This window comes from Monodon monoceros, unplaced genomic scaffold (assembly GCF_005190385.1).
Source record: "Monodon monoceros isolate NGI ecotype Baffin Bay Population unplaced genomic scaffold, NGI_Narwhal_1 Super_Scaffold_3, whole genome shotgun sequence".
Lineage (NCBI taxonomy): Eukaryota > Metazoa > Chordata > Mammalia > Artiodactyla > Monodontidae > Monodon > Monodon monoceros.
Window position 1 is genome coordinate 62,586,957 of NW_021703780.1, and position 16,241 is coordinate 62,603,197.

Here is a 16,241-nt window from a genome sequence, read left to right on the forward strand (position 1 = left end):
AGCTTTGTAGTATAGTCTGAAGTCAGGGAGCCTGATTCCTCCAGATTGCTTTGGGTATTTGGAGTCTTTTGTGTTTCCATACAAATTGTAAAATTTTTTGTTCTAGGGACTTCCCTCGCAGTCCAGTGGTTAAGATGTCGCCTTCCAATGCAGGGGGTGTGGGTTTGATCCCCAGTTGGGGAGCTAGGATCCCACATGCCTCATGGCCAAAAAAACCAAAGACATAAAACAGAAGCAATATTGTAACAAATTCAGTAAAGACTTTAAAAATGGTCCACATCAAAAAAAAAACTTAAAAAAAATTTTTTTTTCCTAATTCTGTGAAAAATGCCATTGGTAATTTGATAGGGATTGCATTAAATCTGTAGATTGTTTTGGGTAGTGTAGTCATTTTCACAGTATTGATTTTTCCAATCCAAGAACATGGTATATCTCTCCATATGTGTCATATTTAATTTCTTTCATCAGTATCTTATCGTTTTCTGAGTACAGGTCTTTTGCCTCCTTAGGTAGGTTTATTCCTAGGTATTTTGTTCTTTTTGTTGTGATGGTAAATGGGATCGTTTCCTTGATTAATCTTTCTGATCTTTTGTTGTTAGTATATAGAAATGCAACAGATTTCTGTGTATTAATTTTGTATCCTGCAATTTTACGAATTCATTGATGACCTCTAGTAGTTTTCTGGTGACATCTTTAGGATTTTCTGTGTATAGTATCATGTCATCTACAAACAGTTGACAGTTTTACTTCTTCTTTTCCAATTTGGATTTCTTTTATTTCTTCTTCTTCTCTGATCACCATGGCTAGGACTTCCATAACTATGTTGAATAAAAATGGCAAGAGTGGGCATCCATGTCTTGTTCCTGATCTTACAGGAAATGTTTTCAGCTTTTCACCATTGAGTTTGATGTTAGGTATAGATTTGTCATATATGGCCTTTATTATGTTGAGGTGTGTTCCCTGTATGTCTACTTTCTGGACACTTTCTGGATGGTGGCCCTATAGAATGAGTTTGGGAGTGTTCCTTCCTCTGCAGTTTTTTGGAATAGTTTTAGAAGGACAGGTATTAACTCTTTTCTCTAGATGTTTGATAGAATTTGCCTGTGAAGCCATCTGGTCCTGGACTTTTGTTTGTTGGGAATTTTTAAATCACAGTTTCAATTTCAGTACTTGTGATTGGTCTGTTCATATTTTCTCATTCTTCCTGGTTCAGTCTTGGAAGATTGTACCTTTCTAAGAATTTGTCCATTTCTTCTATGATTCCATTTTATTGGCATATAGCTGCATGTAGTAGTCGCTTGTGATTCTTTGTATTGGGTTGGCCAAAAAGTTCGTTTCGTTACCGAATACATTGTTGAATACAGTTCTTGGTGAAAATGAAAAGTGTGTCTTTTATTTTTACTTAAAACCGAACAGATTTTTTGGCCAACCCAATATTTCTGTGCTGTCAATTGTAACTTAGTTTTCATTTCTAATTTTACTGATTTGAGCCCTGTCCCTGCTTTTCTTGATGAAACTGGCTAAAGGTTTATCAATTTTGTTTATCTTTTCAAAGAACCAGCTTTTAGTTTCTTTGATCTTTTCTGTTGTTCTCTCCATCTCTATTTCATTTATTTCTGCTGTGGTCTTTATGATTTCATTCCTTCTACTAACTTCTGGTTTTGTTTGTTCTTTTTTCTCTAGTTGCTTTAGGTGTAAGGATAGGTTGTTTGAGATTTTTCTTGTTTCCTGAGGTGAGACTGTATTGCTATAAACTTCCCTCTTAGAATTGCTTTTGCTGTGTCCCATAGGTTTTGGATCATTGTGCTTTCATTTTCATTTTTCTCTAGGTATTTTTTGATTTCCTCTTTGATTTATTCAGTGATCCATTGATGGTTTAGTACCATATTATTTGCCTCCATGTGTTCGTGTTTTTTATCATTTTTCCCTTGTAGTTGATTTCTAATCTCAGTCTTGTGGCCAGAGAAGATGCTTGATATGATTTAATTTTCTTAACTTTACTAAGGCTTGCTTTGTGGCCCAGCATGTGATCAGTCTTGGAGAATGTTCCATGTGCACTTGAAAAGAATCTGTATTCTGCTGCTTTTGGATGGAATGCACTATAAATATCAATTAAGTTCATCTGGTCTGATGTGTCTTAAGGACTTTGTTTCCTTATTGACTTTCTGTCTGGATGATCTGTCCCTTGATGAAAGTGGGGTGTTAAAGTCCCCCACTATTACTGTGTTACTGTTGCTTTCTCCTTTTATGGCTGTTAGTATTTGCCTTATATATTGATGTGCTCCTGTGTTGGGTGCATATATATTTACAATTGTTATATCTTCTTTTTGGATTGATCCCTTGATCATTATGTAGTGTCCTTCTTTGTCTCTTGTAACACTCTTTATTTTAAAGTTTATTTTATCTGATATGAGTATAGTAAGTCCCCTACATACGAACGAGTTCTGTTCCAAGAGTGTGTTCGTAAGTCCCATTTTGTTTGTAAGTCTAACAGAGTTGGCCTAGGTACCCAGCTAACACAGTCAGCTATATAGTACTGTACTGTATTAGGTTTATAATACTTTTCACACAAATAATACATTTTAAAAAACCCACAAAAAATAAAACATTTTTAATTTTACAATATAGTACCTTGAAAAGTACAGTAATACAGTACAACAACTGCATATAGGGGCTGGTATCGAGTGAACAGGCAAGAAGAGTTACTGACTGGAGGAGGGAGAGGAGGTGGGAGATGGTAGGGCTGATGGATCATCAGCAATAGGAGATGGAGGGCAAGCTGCAGTTTCACTCACGCCTGAAGTTGATGGCGCAGGTTCTGATTCCTTCAATTGCATCTACCCTCTTGAAAAAAATGTTCCAGTGATGTTTGGGTAGTACTGTACCAGCTACACCACCGCTGCATTTATGCTTGCTTCCGGACATCCTGGGCTGGAAATAAAGATACTCTACTACTGTACTCTATACAGTACTGTACAGTAAAGTACACAAAAACACAGCCACCTGTAGAGGATGCACGCACGTGACAATGTACGCCAAACACATGAACTGACTTACATGATTAGACATGAGAATGCATGTTCACGTCTTTGAAAGTTTGCAACTTGAAGGTTTGTAGGGGACTTACTGTATTGCTACTCCAGCCTTCTTTTGACTTCCATTTGCATGGAATACCTTTTTCTGTATCATCATTTTCAGTCTGTATGTGTCCCTAGATCTGAAGTGGGTCTCTTGTAGACAGCATATAAATGGGTCTTGTTTTTGTATCCATTCAAGCAGTCTGTGTCTTTTGGTTGGAGCATTTACTCTGTTTATGTTTAAGGTAATTATCGATATTATGTTCTTATTGCCATTTTGTTAATTGTTTTGGATTTGTTGTTGTTTTTTAATTAATTAATTTTTGGCTGTGTTGGGTCTTCGTTGTTGTGCGTGGGTTTTATCTAGTTGTGGTGAGCGGGGGCTACTCTTCACTGCTGTGCGTGGGCTTCTCACTGTCGTGGCTTCTCTCGTTGCGGAGCACGGGCGCTAAGCGCGCAGGCTTCAGTAGTTGTGGCACATGGGCTCAGTAGTTGTGGCTTGCAGGCTCTAGAGCTCAGGCCCAGTAGTTGTGGCGCACGGGCTTAGTTACTCCACGGCATGTGGGATCTTCCCAGGCCAGGGCTCGAACCCGTGTCCCCTGCATTGGCAGGTGGATTCTTAACCACTGTGCCACCAGGGAGGCCCCTTTGATTTGTTTTTTGTAAGTCTTTTTTCTACCCTTTTGTTCTCTTGTGATTTGATGACTGACTGTAGTGTTTTATTTGGATTCCTTCTTCTTTTTTTATGTGTGTGTATCTATTATAGATTTTCAGTTTGCAGTTACCATGAGGTGTTTTTTTTAAATAAATTAATTTTTAAAAATTTTTGGCTGCGTTGGGTCTTCATTGCTGCACGCTGGCTTTCTCTAGTTGCGGCAAGCAGGCTTCTCATTGTGGTGGCTTCTCTTGTTGCAGAGCACGGGCTCTGGGCCATCAGGCTTCAGTAGTTGTGGCACATGGTCTCAGTAGTTGTGGCTTGCGGGCTCTAGAGCAAGGCTCAGTAGTTGTGGCGCACGGGCTTAGTTGCTCTGTGGCGTGTGGGATCTTCCAGGACCAGGGTTCAAACCCATGTTCCCTGCTTTGGCAGGCGGATTCTTAATCACTGCACCACCAGGGAAGTTCATAAATAGCTTTTATTATGTCGAGTTATATTCCTTCTATACCCACTTTTGTAAGGGTTTTTATCATGAATGGATGTTGAATTTTATAAAATTCTTTTTCTGTATCTTTTGAGATGATCATGTAGCTTCTGTCATTTCTGCCCCTCACCCCCCCATTTTGTTTTTTTGGCCATGCCATGTGGCACATGGGATCTTAGTTCCCTGACCAGGGATTGTACCCATGCCCCCTGCAGTGGAAGCATGGAGTCTTAACCACTGGGCCACCAGGAAAGTCCTGGTTTCTGTCCTTTCTTTTGTTAATGTGGTGTATCACATTGAGTGACTTGTGTATGTTGAACCATCTGTGTGACCCTGGGATGAATCCAACTTGATTGTGGTGTATGACCTGTTTTATGTATTCTTGGATTTGGTTTGAGAATTTTTATGTCTATATTCATCAAAGATATTGACCTGTAATTTTCGTTTTTGGTAGTGTCTTTGGTCTTGGTATCAGGGTGTGTGTTGCGTCTTCGTTTCTGTGCATGGGCTTTCTCTAGTTGCAGTGAGCGGGGGCCACTCTTCATTGCAGTGCACGGGCCTCTCACTGTTGCGGCCTCTCGTGCTGTGGAGCACAGGCTCCAGACGCACAGGATCAGTAGATGTGGCTCACGGGCCTAGTTGCTCCGCGGCATGTGGGATCTTCCCAGACCAGGGCTCGAACCCATGTCCCTTGCATTGGCAGGCAAATTGTCAACCACTGCACCACCAGGGAAGCCCATTCATTCAGTTTTGATGGGCTGTATGTTTCTAGAAAGTTGTCCATTTCTTTGAGGTTGTCAAATTCGTTGGCTTATAATTATTCATAGTATTCTCTTATGGTTTTTTGTATTTCTGCAGTATCTGTTGTGATTTCTCCTCTTTCATTTCTTATTTTGTTTGTGTCTTCTCTCTTTTCTTCTTGGTGAGCCTGGCTAGAGGTTTGTCAATCTTGTTTACCCTTTCAAAAAACCAGCTCTTGGTTTTATTGATTTTTTTGTCTTGTTCTTTTATCTCTATTTTATTTATTTCCTCTCTGATCTTTATTATCTCCTTCCTTCTGCTGACTTTCAGTTTTGTTTGTATTTCTTTTTCTAATTCTTTTAGGTGGTGGGCTAGGTTGTTTATTTGAGATTTTTCCTGTTTCTTAAGGAAGGCCTGTATTGCTATGAACTTCCCTCTAAGAACTGCATCTAAGAACTGCATCCCAGAGATATTTATGGTTTTGTTTTCATTGTCATTTGCCTCAAGGTTTTTGGTTTTTTTTTGTTTGTGGTACGCAGGCCTCTCACTGTTATGGCCTCTCCCGTCGCGGAGCACAGGCTCCGGACGCGCAGGGTCAGCGGCCATGGCTCACGGGCCCAGCCGCTCCGCGGCATGTGGGATCTTCCCGGACCGGGGCACGAACCTGTGTCCCCTGCATTGGCAGGCAGACTCTCAACCACTGCGCCACCAGGGAAGCCCTGCCTCAAGGTATTTTTTAATTTCTTTGATTTTTCTTGTTGACCCTTTGGTTTTTTTAGTAGTACGTTGTTTAGTCTCCATGTAATTGGTTTTTTCTTGTTTCTTTCTCTGTGGTTGATTTCTAGTTTCATGCTGTTGTGGTCAGAAAAGAGGCTTGAAATAATTTCTATACTATTAAATTTGTTGAGGCTTGTTTTGTGCCCTAGTATGTGGTCAGTCCTACAGAATGTTCCATGTGCACTTGAAAAGAATGTGTATTCTGGGTTTTTTTGGATGTAATGTCCTGAAGATATCAATTAAGTTTAACTTTTCTATTGTATTATTTAGGATCTTTGTTGCCTTATTGATTTTCTGTCTCAAAGATCTGTCCATTGATGTGAGTGGGGTATTAAAGTCTCCTACTGTTAATGTATTCTTGTTAGTTTCTCCCTTTATGTCTGTTAGTGTTTGTTTTATTTATTTGGGTGTTCCTGTGTTGGGTGCATATATGTTGACAAGTGTAATATCCTCTCCTTGTGTTGATCTTTTTATCATTGTACAGTGTCCTTCTTTATCTTTCTTTATAGCCTTTGTTTTAAAGTCTATTTTGTCTGATATGTGTATTGTGACCCCTGCTTTCTTGTCATTTCTGTTTGCATGAAATGTCTTTTTCCATCCCCTCACTTTTAATCTATGTGTGTCCTTTGCCCCAAAGTGGGTCTCTTGTAGGCAGCATATTGTAGGCTCTTATTTTTTTAATCCAGTCTGCCACTCTGTATCTTTTGATTGGAGCATTTAGTCCATTGACATTTAAGGTAATTATTGATAAGTGTGTATTTATTGCCATTTTAAACCTTGTTTTCCCATTGATTTTTTTTATTTCTATTTTTATTATATATTTTTTTACATCTTTATTGGAGTGTAATTGCTTTACAATGGTGTGTTAGTTTCTGCTTTATAACAAAGTGAATCAGCTATACATATACATATATCCTCATATCTCCTCCCTGTTTGCTCTCCCTCCCACCCTCCCTATCCCACCCCTCTAGGTGGTCACAGAGCACCGAGCTGATCTCCCTGTGCTATGCGGCTGCTTCCCACTAGCTATCTGTTTTACATTTGGTGGTATATATAAGTCCATGCCACTCTCTCACTTTGTCCCAACTTACCCTTCCTCCTCCCCGTGCCCTCAAGTCCATTCTCTACGCCTGCGTCTTTATTCCTGTCCCGCCCCTAGGTTCTTCATAACTTTTTTAAAAAATTCCATATATATATGTTAGCATGTGGTATTTGTTTTTCTCTTTCTGATTTACTTCACTCTGTATGACAGACTCTAGGTCCATCCACCTCACTACAAGTAACTCAATTTCGTTTCTTTTTACGGCTGAGTAATATTCCATTGGATATATGTGCCACATCTTCTTTATCCATTCATCTGTTGATGGACACTTAGGTTGCTTCCATGTCCTGGCTATTGTAAATAAAGCTGCAGTGAACATTGTGGTACATGACTCTTTGAATTATGGTTTTCTTAGGATATATGCCCAGTAGTGGGATTGCTGGGTCGTATGGTAGTTCTATTTTTCGTTTTTTAAGGAACCTCCATACTGTTCTCCATAGTGGCTGTATCAAAAAAATATATAGAACGCTTCATGAATTTGCGTGTCATCCTTGTGCAGGGGCCATGCTAATCTTCTCTGTATTGTTCCAATTTTAGTATATGGCTGCTGAAGCGAGCACTCCTGTTGATTTTATATTTCTTCTTTGTCCCTTTCTTTTTTCTTTTGTGGTTTGATGATTTTCTTTTGTATTAACGCTTATCTTCTCTTCTTTTTGTTTTTTTGTGAATCTGTTGTATGTGGTTGCCCTGTTTTTCAAGTATGTTAACTCCTTCCTATATCTACTTGCTTTAGACTGGTAGTCAAATAGGCTCAAACACCTTATAGAAAAAAAACTACATTTTCTTACTCTCCTCTCCCACATTTAATGATTTTGATGTCCTCTTTTGCATCTTCATGTTTATCCTTTTGCCATTCATTGTGGTTATCATTGCTTTCACAAAAATTTTTTTACTATTTTAAAAATCTGTGTACTTTCTTGTTTAAATGATTTACTTTCCAATTATGATTTTCTCTTTCCTGTAGATTCTTACTGCTTTTCGTATTTATTTATTTTTTGGCTGTGCCATGCAGCCTGTGGGATCTTACTTTCCTGACCCTGGATCAAACACAGGCCCCCTGCAGTGGCAGCACAGGGTCCTAACCACTGGACTGCCAGGGAATTCCCTCTACTTTTCTACTTAGAGAAGACCTTTCAATATTTCCTTTAGGATAGGTTTAGTATTGCTGTATTATTTTACTTTTTGCTATCTGAGAAATTCTTTTTTTTTTTTTTTTTTTTTTTTGAGAAATTCTTTATCTCTCTTTCTGTTCTAAATGATAATCTTGCTGGGTAGAGTATCCTAGGTTGCAGATTTTTCCATTTTGGGACTTTGAATATATCTTGCCACTCCCTTCTAGCCTGCAGCATTTCTGTAGAGAAATCAGCTGATAACCTTATGGTGGTTCCCTTGTAATTAATTCTTTGTTTTTCTCTTGTTGCCTTTAGAATCTTCTCTTTATCTTTAACTTTTTTTAATATGTCTTGGTGTACGTCTGTTTAGGTTTATCTTGTTCAGAGCCCTCTGTGCTTCCTGTATCTGGATATATTTCCTTCTTTAGGTTTGGGAAGTTTTCAGCCATAATTTCTTCAAACACAGTTTCATTACCTTTTTCTCTTTCTTCTCCTTCTGGGATCCCTATTATGCATAGATTAGCCCACTTTATGTTATCCCATAGGTCTCATATTGCTTTCATTTTTTGTCATTTGGGTTTCTGTCTGCTGTTCTAATTGGGTGATTTCCATTATTCTGTCTTCTAGATCACTTATTTGTTCTGCATTATTCATTCCTCTGTTCATAGCCTTTGGTCCAGCTTTCATCTCTTCAAATGAATTCACTAATTTTTCTTGGCTCCTCCTTATAATTTCTAGTTCCTTTTTACAGTAGTCTGCATTTCTGTCGATAGCTTTTCTCAATTCCTTCAGTATTTTCATTATCTCCTTTTTTATTTTTATTTTTTTATTTTTTTGCGGTACGCGGGCTTCTCACTGTTGTGGCCTCTCCCGTTGCGGAGCACAGGCTCCGGATGCGCAGGCTCAATGGCCATGGCTCACAGGTCCAGCCGCTCCACGGCATGTGGGATCTTCCTGGACCGGGGCACGAACCCATGTCCCCTGCATCGGCAGGCGGACTCTCAACCACTGCACCACCAGGGAAGCCCTCCTTTTTTATTTTTGTTTAGTTCTGGCTGCATTGGGTCTTCGTTGCTGTGCGGGCTTTCTCTAGTTGTGGCGAGTGGGAGCTACTCTTTGTTGTGGTGTGCGGGCTTCTCATTGCAGTGGCTTCTCTTGTTGCGGAGCATGGGCTCTAGCTGCATGAGCTTCAGTAGTTGTGGCGCATGGGCTCAGTAGTTGTGGCTCACGGGCTCTAGAGTGCAGGCTCAGTAGTTGTGGTGCACGGGCTTAGCTGCTCTGCGGCATGTGGAATTTTCCCTGTGTCCCCTGCATTGGCAGGCAGATTCTTAAGCACTGCGCCACCAGAGAAGTCCCTCATTATCTCCTTTTTGAACTTGGTGTCTATTAGACTGAAGAGGTCTGCTTCATTGTTTGTTCTTCAGGGGTATTCTCTTGATCTTTTAATTGGGAGTGGTTCCTCTGCTTCTTCATTTTACTTATATTTCTCTTGCTGAACGAGTTGAGGAGAAACAATTATCTACTGTGGTCTTGGAGGGCTATTTTTATGTGGAAACATCCCTGTGTAGCCTGTGTGGGCTTAATATTTTTGGATGTGAGGGCTGTTTTTAGTATGGATGCCTGCCACCTCTTTCCTCACTGTATGCTGGCTATCATCCCCTTGATAGGAGGTGTGACTGATGTGCTGGCCAGAGCCAGCACTGGATATTGAGCAGGGCCTCCTCTTTGCTCTATGGTTTTCACTGCCTTGTCCAGGGCAGGGTGTGCTCCCCAGTTGTTGGAGTAGCAGCCCCCAGATCCGTTTCTGAGTTGCATTTCTGGTATGTGGTGCAAGGTAGGTTGGATTGGGGTGCTCCCACTGGGAGAGGAGCCATTGAGTACTCCTCCTCCTCCTGAGCTGTTCACCTGTGAGTGTGCTCCATTGTGTCACCTTTCACCTATTGTGCAGACTCTCAGAGTACACTGTTATTGGCACTGCCCTCGGCCCCACCTCAACCGTAGGTATGCTGGCAGTCCTCCCTGGTACCTCTCAGGCTTTGTTTTCACAATGCCACCAGCGCAGATCCACAGAAGTCAGGTCCCAAGACTGCAGTACTCGTGCATCTGGACCTTCTGTGGGTGCTATGGAGGCAGCTCAGACCCTGGCTCAGCCCAGCCGCCTGGTGTACATGCCCACAATGCCCGCAGCTGCTAAGGCCAGACCTGTCCCAGCCATGGGAGCACCAGTTTTCTGTTCAGATGTTCTGCAGGCACTGAATATACAAAGCTGGCAGCGGAGGTGTAAATCTGCGGTTCGTTCAGCCACAGGGAGAGATTTCATCTCTGCTTCCTAAGTCACATGGCCCCTGGGGCTCAGCTGTGATTTCAGCCCCACCTCTGTGTGTGGGCAACCCACTGGTGTCTGTGCCCAGGGCTGCTGAAGCAGTGGCTGGAACTTGTGAGCCTGCCCAGGTGGGAGGGAACTGAGGTGGCAGCTGGAGTGCATTGGCCTGCCCAGGCAGAAGGGAGCTGGGGCAGCGGCCAGAGCCTATGGAGGTAGGAGCTGGTGGTGGGGAAAGAGGCTGCAATGGTGGCCCCATCTCTCCCTTCCTGCGCCACCTAACAATGGCACTTCGCTTCTGTGGCAGCCTGGACTTCTTCCATGAACACTCCTGGTCGCTGTGCCCCACACTCCAGCCCCTTTAGGCTGTCTCCATGCAGCCAACAGCAGTCCTCTCCCCGGGTCTGTCCTCTAAACCCCACGTTCCAGCACCCAGCCCCTGCCCATACCAGCAAAGGTGCTTCTAAGGCTGGGATGCACAGGGCAGTGGCACGGCCCATTTGTGTAATCTCTGGCTGTCCTGCCTGCCACTAACTGGTTGTTGCTTTCTCTGAGCCTTGGAAGCTTCTTTTCTGTCCCTGCTGATCTTTCCTCTGGTGAGGGGACTTCCCAGGGTGTGGGAACCTCTCTCCTTCAGCTCCCTCCTAGGGGTGCAGGACCCATCTGCTTCCTCTTTATTTTTTTTTCCTTTTGCCGTACCCAGTTACATGGCGATCTTTCTTGTCCTTTCAGGTGTTTGAGGTCTTCTGCTAGTGTTCAGTAGGTGTTGTGTGAGAATTGTTCCATCTGTAAACGTATTCTTGATGTATTTGTGGGAAGAGATACGTTCCATGTCCTACTATTCCACCATCTTGATTCTGATCCCCTTTATCCATTTTTGTTTTGGCTGTGTTGGGTCTTCGTTGCTGTGCGTGGACTTTCTCTAGTTGTGGTGCACAGGCTTCTTATTGCAGTGGCTTCTCTTGTTGCAGAACATGGGCTCCAGGCACGTGGGCTTCAGTAGTTGTGGCACGTGGGCTCAGTAGTTGTGGCTCTCGGGCTCTAGAGCACAGGCTCTGTAGTTGTGGTGCATGGGCTTGGTTGCTCCGCGGCATGTGGGATCTTCCCAGACCAGGGATCGAACCCGTGTCCCCTGCATTGGCAGGCAGATTCTTAACCACTGCGCTACCAGGGAAGTCCCTTTTTATCCATTTTTGAATCGAGTTTCTGTTAAGTTGTAGGAGTTCTTCATATATTCTGGATATTAACCACTTATCAGATATATGATTTGCAAATATTTTCTTCCATTCCATGGGTTGCCTTTTTACTTTGTTGGTTGTGTCCTTTTGATGCTCAGAAGTTTTAAATTTTGATGTAGTCCAGTTTACAATTTTTTTGTTGTTGCTTGTGCTCTTCAAGTCACATCCAAGAAATCATTGCCAAATTCAATGCCATGAAGATTTTCCCTTTTATTTCTTCTAAGAGTTTTATAGTTTCAGCTCTTATATTTAGGTCTTTGCTCCATTTTGAGTTTATTTTTGTAAATGGTGTAAAGAAAGTTTCCAGCTTCACTCTTCTGCATGTAGATATTTAGTTTTCCCAGCACCATAAATTGAAAAGACTGTCCCCCATTGAATGGTCTTGCCACCCCTGTCAAAAATCATTTCACTATGTGTATTAGTTTGCTCTGGCTGCCATAACCAAGTACCCTAGACTGCTGGCTTAAACAACAGAAATTTATCTTCTCACAGTTGTAGAGGCTAGTAGTCTGAGATCAAGGTGTTGGCAAAGCTGACTTCTTCTAAGGATTCTTTCTTTGACTTGTGGATGACCATCTTCTCCCTGTATCTTCACATGGTTGTCCCTCTATGTATATCTGTAGAAGGACAACAGTCATATTGGATTAGGGCCCACCTCTAGGACCTCATTTCACTGTAATTACCTCTTTAAGGCTCTATCTCCTAAAATACAGTCACATTCGGAGATACTGGGAGTTAGGACTTTAGTATGAATTGGTGAGGGGGGGCATTATTCAGTCCATAACACCATATATTTGAGGGTTTATTTCTGGGCACTCTCTTTTACTCCATTGGTCCATATGTCTTTATGCCAGTACCAAACTGTTTTGATTATTATAGCTTTGTAATAGGTTTTGAAATGAGGAATTGTGGGATCTCCAGTTTTGTTCTTCTTTTTCAAGATTGTTTTGGCTATTTGGGGGGGGTCCCTTGAGATTCTATATGAATATTTGGATGGATTTTTCTATTTCTGCAAAAAATGCCATTGGGATTTTGATGTGGATTGCACTGAATCTGTAAAAAAGTAAAATCCAAAAACTATCACTTTAGGGAGGCTTGCCACCTTAACAATATTAAGTCTTTTAATACATGAGTATCGGATAACTTTCCATTTATTTATGTCTTTAATTTCTTTCAGCAAAGTTTTGTAGTTTTCTCTATGCAAGTCTTTGGCCTTCTTGGTTAATTTTACTTCTAAGTAATTTATTCTTTTTGATGCTATTGGACTTGAAATTCAAAAAAAATTTTTCTTTAATTGTGATTTTTGTGTATTGATTCTGTATCCTGCAACTTCACTGAATTCATTGATTAATTTTAACAGATTTTTTTGGTGCAATCTCTAAGGGTATTTTTACATATGAGTTCATGTCTGTGAAAAGAGATAATTTTGCTTTTTCCTTTCTAATTTGGATGCCTTTTATTTCTTTTTCTTGCCTGATTGCTCTGGCTGGAACTTCCAGTACTGTGATAATACAAGTGGTTGATGTGGGCATCCTTGTCGTCTTGTTTCTTGTGTGAGAGGAAAAGTTTTCAGTCTTTCACTAACTTGGTATGATGTTAGCCAAGGGCTTTTCATATATAGCCTTTATTATGTTGAAGTAGAGGAACTTACCTGCCTTTTAAAGAAGGTGACACTGTTCTTAAGAGGAAGAAAAAATTGTCAGAAAGGTGAATTATCTCATTTGCTACTCTGTTTGAAAGTAGTTAAAAACAACTGTTTCTATTTGAATAACAAAAGAGGATTTAAATAAAATTTTTATTTATAATTTCAAAGTGTAGGAGATTGTATCTTCCCCCCAAAGCAGGTATAATTAATTGGTATGTTTATATATGCTAAAGATGTATTCTTTAAAGACTACTGTGTGTAAATTGAATTTTTAAAAACTATTAGCCTCTTATGTAGAAAACAAAAGGTGGAGTCACACACCAGTGTTATAATAATATTAGCTTATATAATTGCCCATGTACAGCGTGCCTTTACCGGGATCTTGACTTCTTCATATGGCTTCAAGTTACTATCAGGTGTCCTTTTATTTCAGTCTATAGGACTCCTTTTAGCATTTCTTGTAGGGCAGATCTAGTGGTGGTGAGTTCCCTCAGTTTTTGTTTAGCTGGGAATGTCTTTTGATTTCTCCTCAGTTTTGAAGGATTTCTCCTCAGTTTTGCCAGATGTAGGATTTTTGGTTGACAGTGTTTTTCTTTTAGCACTTGGAATATATCAACCTACTGCCTTCAGTTCTCCAAAGTTTCTGATGAGAAATCTGCTGATAATCCCATTGAGGATTCCTTGTATTTGATGAGTCACTTCTCTTGTGCTGCTTCCCAGGTTCTCTTTGTCTTTCAACAGTTTGATTATAATTTTTTCTTGGTGTGGGTCTCTGAGTTCATTTTACTTAAAGTTCAATAGCTTCTTGGATGTTTATATTTCATGTCTTTAGTCAAATTTGGAAAATTTTTTGCCATTATTTCTTCACATATTCTCTCTGCCCCTTTCTCTCTTTCTTCTTCTGGGACTTCCACAATGTGTATGTTGATCTGTTTGATGGTGTCGCACAGGTCCCTTAGGCTCTGTTCACTTCAATAATTTTTCTTTCTGTTCCTTAGACTTGATCATTTCAGTTGTCCTAGACTTTTTTTAAAAAAAATATTTATTTAGGCTGTGCCAGGTCTTAGTTGCGGCACGCGGACTCTTAGTTGCGGCATGTGGGCTTCTTAGTCGTGGCATGTGAACTCTTAGTTGTGGCTTGCATGCAGAATCTAGTTCCCCGACCAGGGATCAAACCCAGGCCCCCCGGCATTGAGAGCGCAGAGTCTTACCCACTGGACCACCAGGGAAGTCCCCTCAATTGTCCTAGCTTTGATTTCACTGATGGTTTCATTTACCTACTCAAATCTGCCTTTGAATCACTCTAGTGAATTTTTCAACTCAGTTATTGTACTTTTCAGCTTCAGAATTTCTTTTTGGTTTCTTTTTAAGTTTTCTGTCTCGTTGATATTTCCATTTTGTTCTCTATGTCGTTTTCTTGACTTTTTTCCGCATCTTCCTTTAGTTCTTTGAGTACCTTTAAGACAGTTGTTTATCTAGTAGAGCTGTCATCACATCTTTTTCAGGAACAGTTTGTTTGTTTGTTTGTTTTTGTCCCTTTAAATGAGTCATATTTTCCTGTTTCTTTATATGTGTTGTATTTTTGTTGTTGAAAACCGGACATTTGAATCTAATGATGTGGTGACTCTGGAAATCAGAATCTCCCCTTTTCCCAGGGTTTGCTGTTTGTTTGTTTGTTTGTTTGGAGTGTTGTAGGCTGTCTCTGTGCCAAGAATCAGTCTGAGGTGTGGACTTAAAGTCTTCTCAGGTCTTTTTTGAGCCTTTGCCTTCCCCTGGGTATGCATGGTGACTGTCTAACTTCCTCTGAATATGTGGTTGCTTTTGAGTCCAATAGTCCTCAATATCTGGCTCCCAAAAGGAGAAAAAGAGAAAAATGAAGGGATGAGGGGGGAGAAGCACTGGTGCTTTAAATCCCCTTGAAGTCACTTCAGCCAGAGGAGGAGTGCAACAGCAGGGGGAGGTGTAACAACAGTGTCCGCCGCCTCTTTGCACCTCTGAGATCAGAAGCAGCGCGATCAGCCCTGATCAGAGCAGATCCCTGATATTTGGAGGACAGCGTCCTCATTGCCCACCCTGGCTCCCACAGGCTGAGTGTGCAAGCCGCTCCAGGAACACATGCAAGGCTGCCTGCACAGGGATGGGCACTGGGTAGCTGCGATTGTGCTAAGGGCTGAAATTCACCAAAATTTATCCAAACATTCCTCTGCACATTTGCAAGTCCTCAGTAGACTCCAGGAGTTCTAGAACAGTTACATCAGACAGATGCTGCCAGTGCATTTGTTGTCTATGTGGGGAGACAGATTTCTGGTGCTTCCTACTCTGCTACCTTCCCAGAATACTCCGTGTAAATTAAATTTTTAAAAAAAAGATTTTGTTTGAAGAGTTTGAAAACTAATGAGATAATCTTAACCCCTCAGACTACCATTGTTTTGTGCACACAGTTGCACATGCACACAAAACACCCTCGAGGGAGCATTGTCACCCAGCTCCAAAGCCTCTTCTGAGGCAGATCCTTTATGGTGTAGGGCAGGCAGCCTGCACAGAGCAGTGGGCTGGAGAGAGCCAACCCCAAGAATGCTCCAGATCTGAGGCTATTCCCAGCACAGACAGCTCACAGAAGGACATCAGGATAGTCACTTTCCCCTTCCTGGGGCTTGAGTTACTCACTGAAAGAGTGTGGGAGTTGGACTAGGTCAGTGTTTCTTCAGTGAAACCACAGAACAAACTTTCTTACATAGAACGCTGATAATAATTATTTCAGTGAAAAAAAAATTATCAGATCAAGAAAACTCCCAGATTCAGCAATGTATAAAGTGAAAATAAAATAGAGTAACTAAATGAACTGTTACAGAAGTTTTAGAACACTGGTCCAGTTTTTAGTGAATTACAGGAAATTTATGAAAGCACAGAGATGTAGAAAGCAGAGACAGCATAAGTCAAGTTAACCTTTTACCATAACTCATTGATTTGCAGTGGAAATGGAAGGTGGATATAATCTGGAAATCTGTAGGCAATTCTCTTTTCCTGATCTGGGGCTCAGTTTCCTCATCTATAAAACTGGGCCTGAAGTAATTATTTTTTTTAATTTTA

General features: G+C 41.0%; 1 protein-coding gene and 1 non-coding gene across 2 annotated transcripts in view; one reads left to right on the plus strand and one right to left on the minus strand.

The window, feature by feature from the left end:
- Positions 1–16,241, plus strand: part of PTPN23 (protein tyrosine phosphatase non-receptor type 23) — a 38,900-nt gene that overhangs the window by 11,590 nt on the left and 11,069 nt on the right. The window lies entirely within an intron of this gene.
- Positions 7,291–7,394, minus strand: LOC114908214. The gene has a single exon (XR_003796905.1). It is a non-coding gene; the product is annotated as a U6 spliceosomal RNA (small nuclear RNA).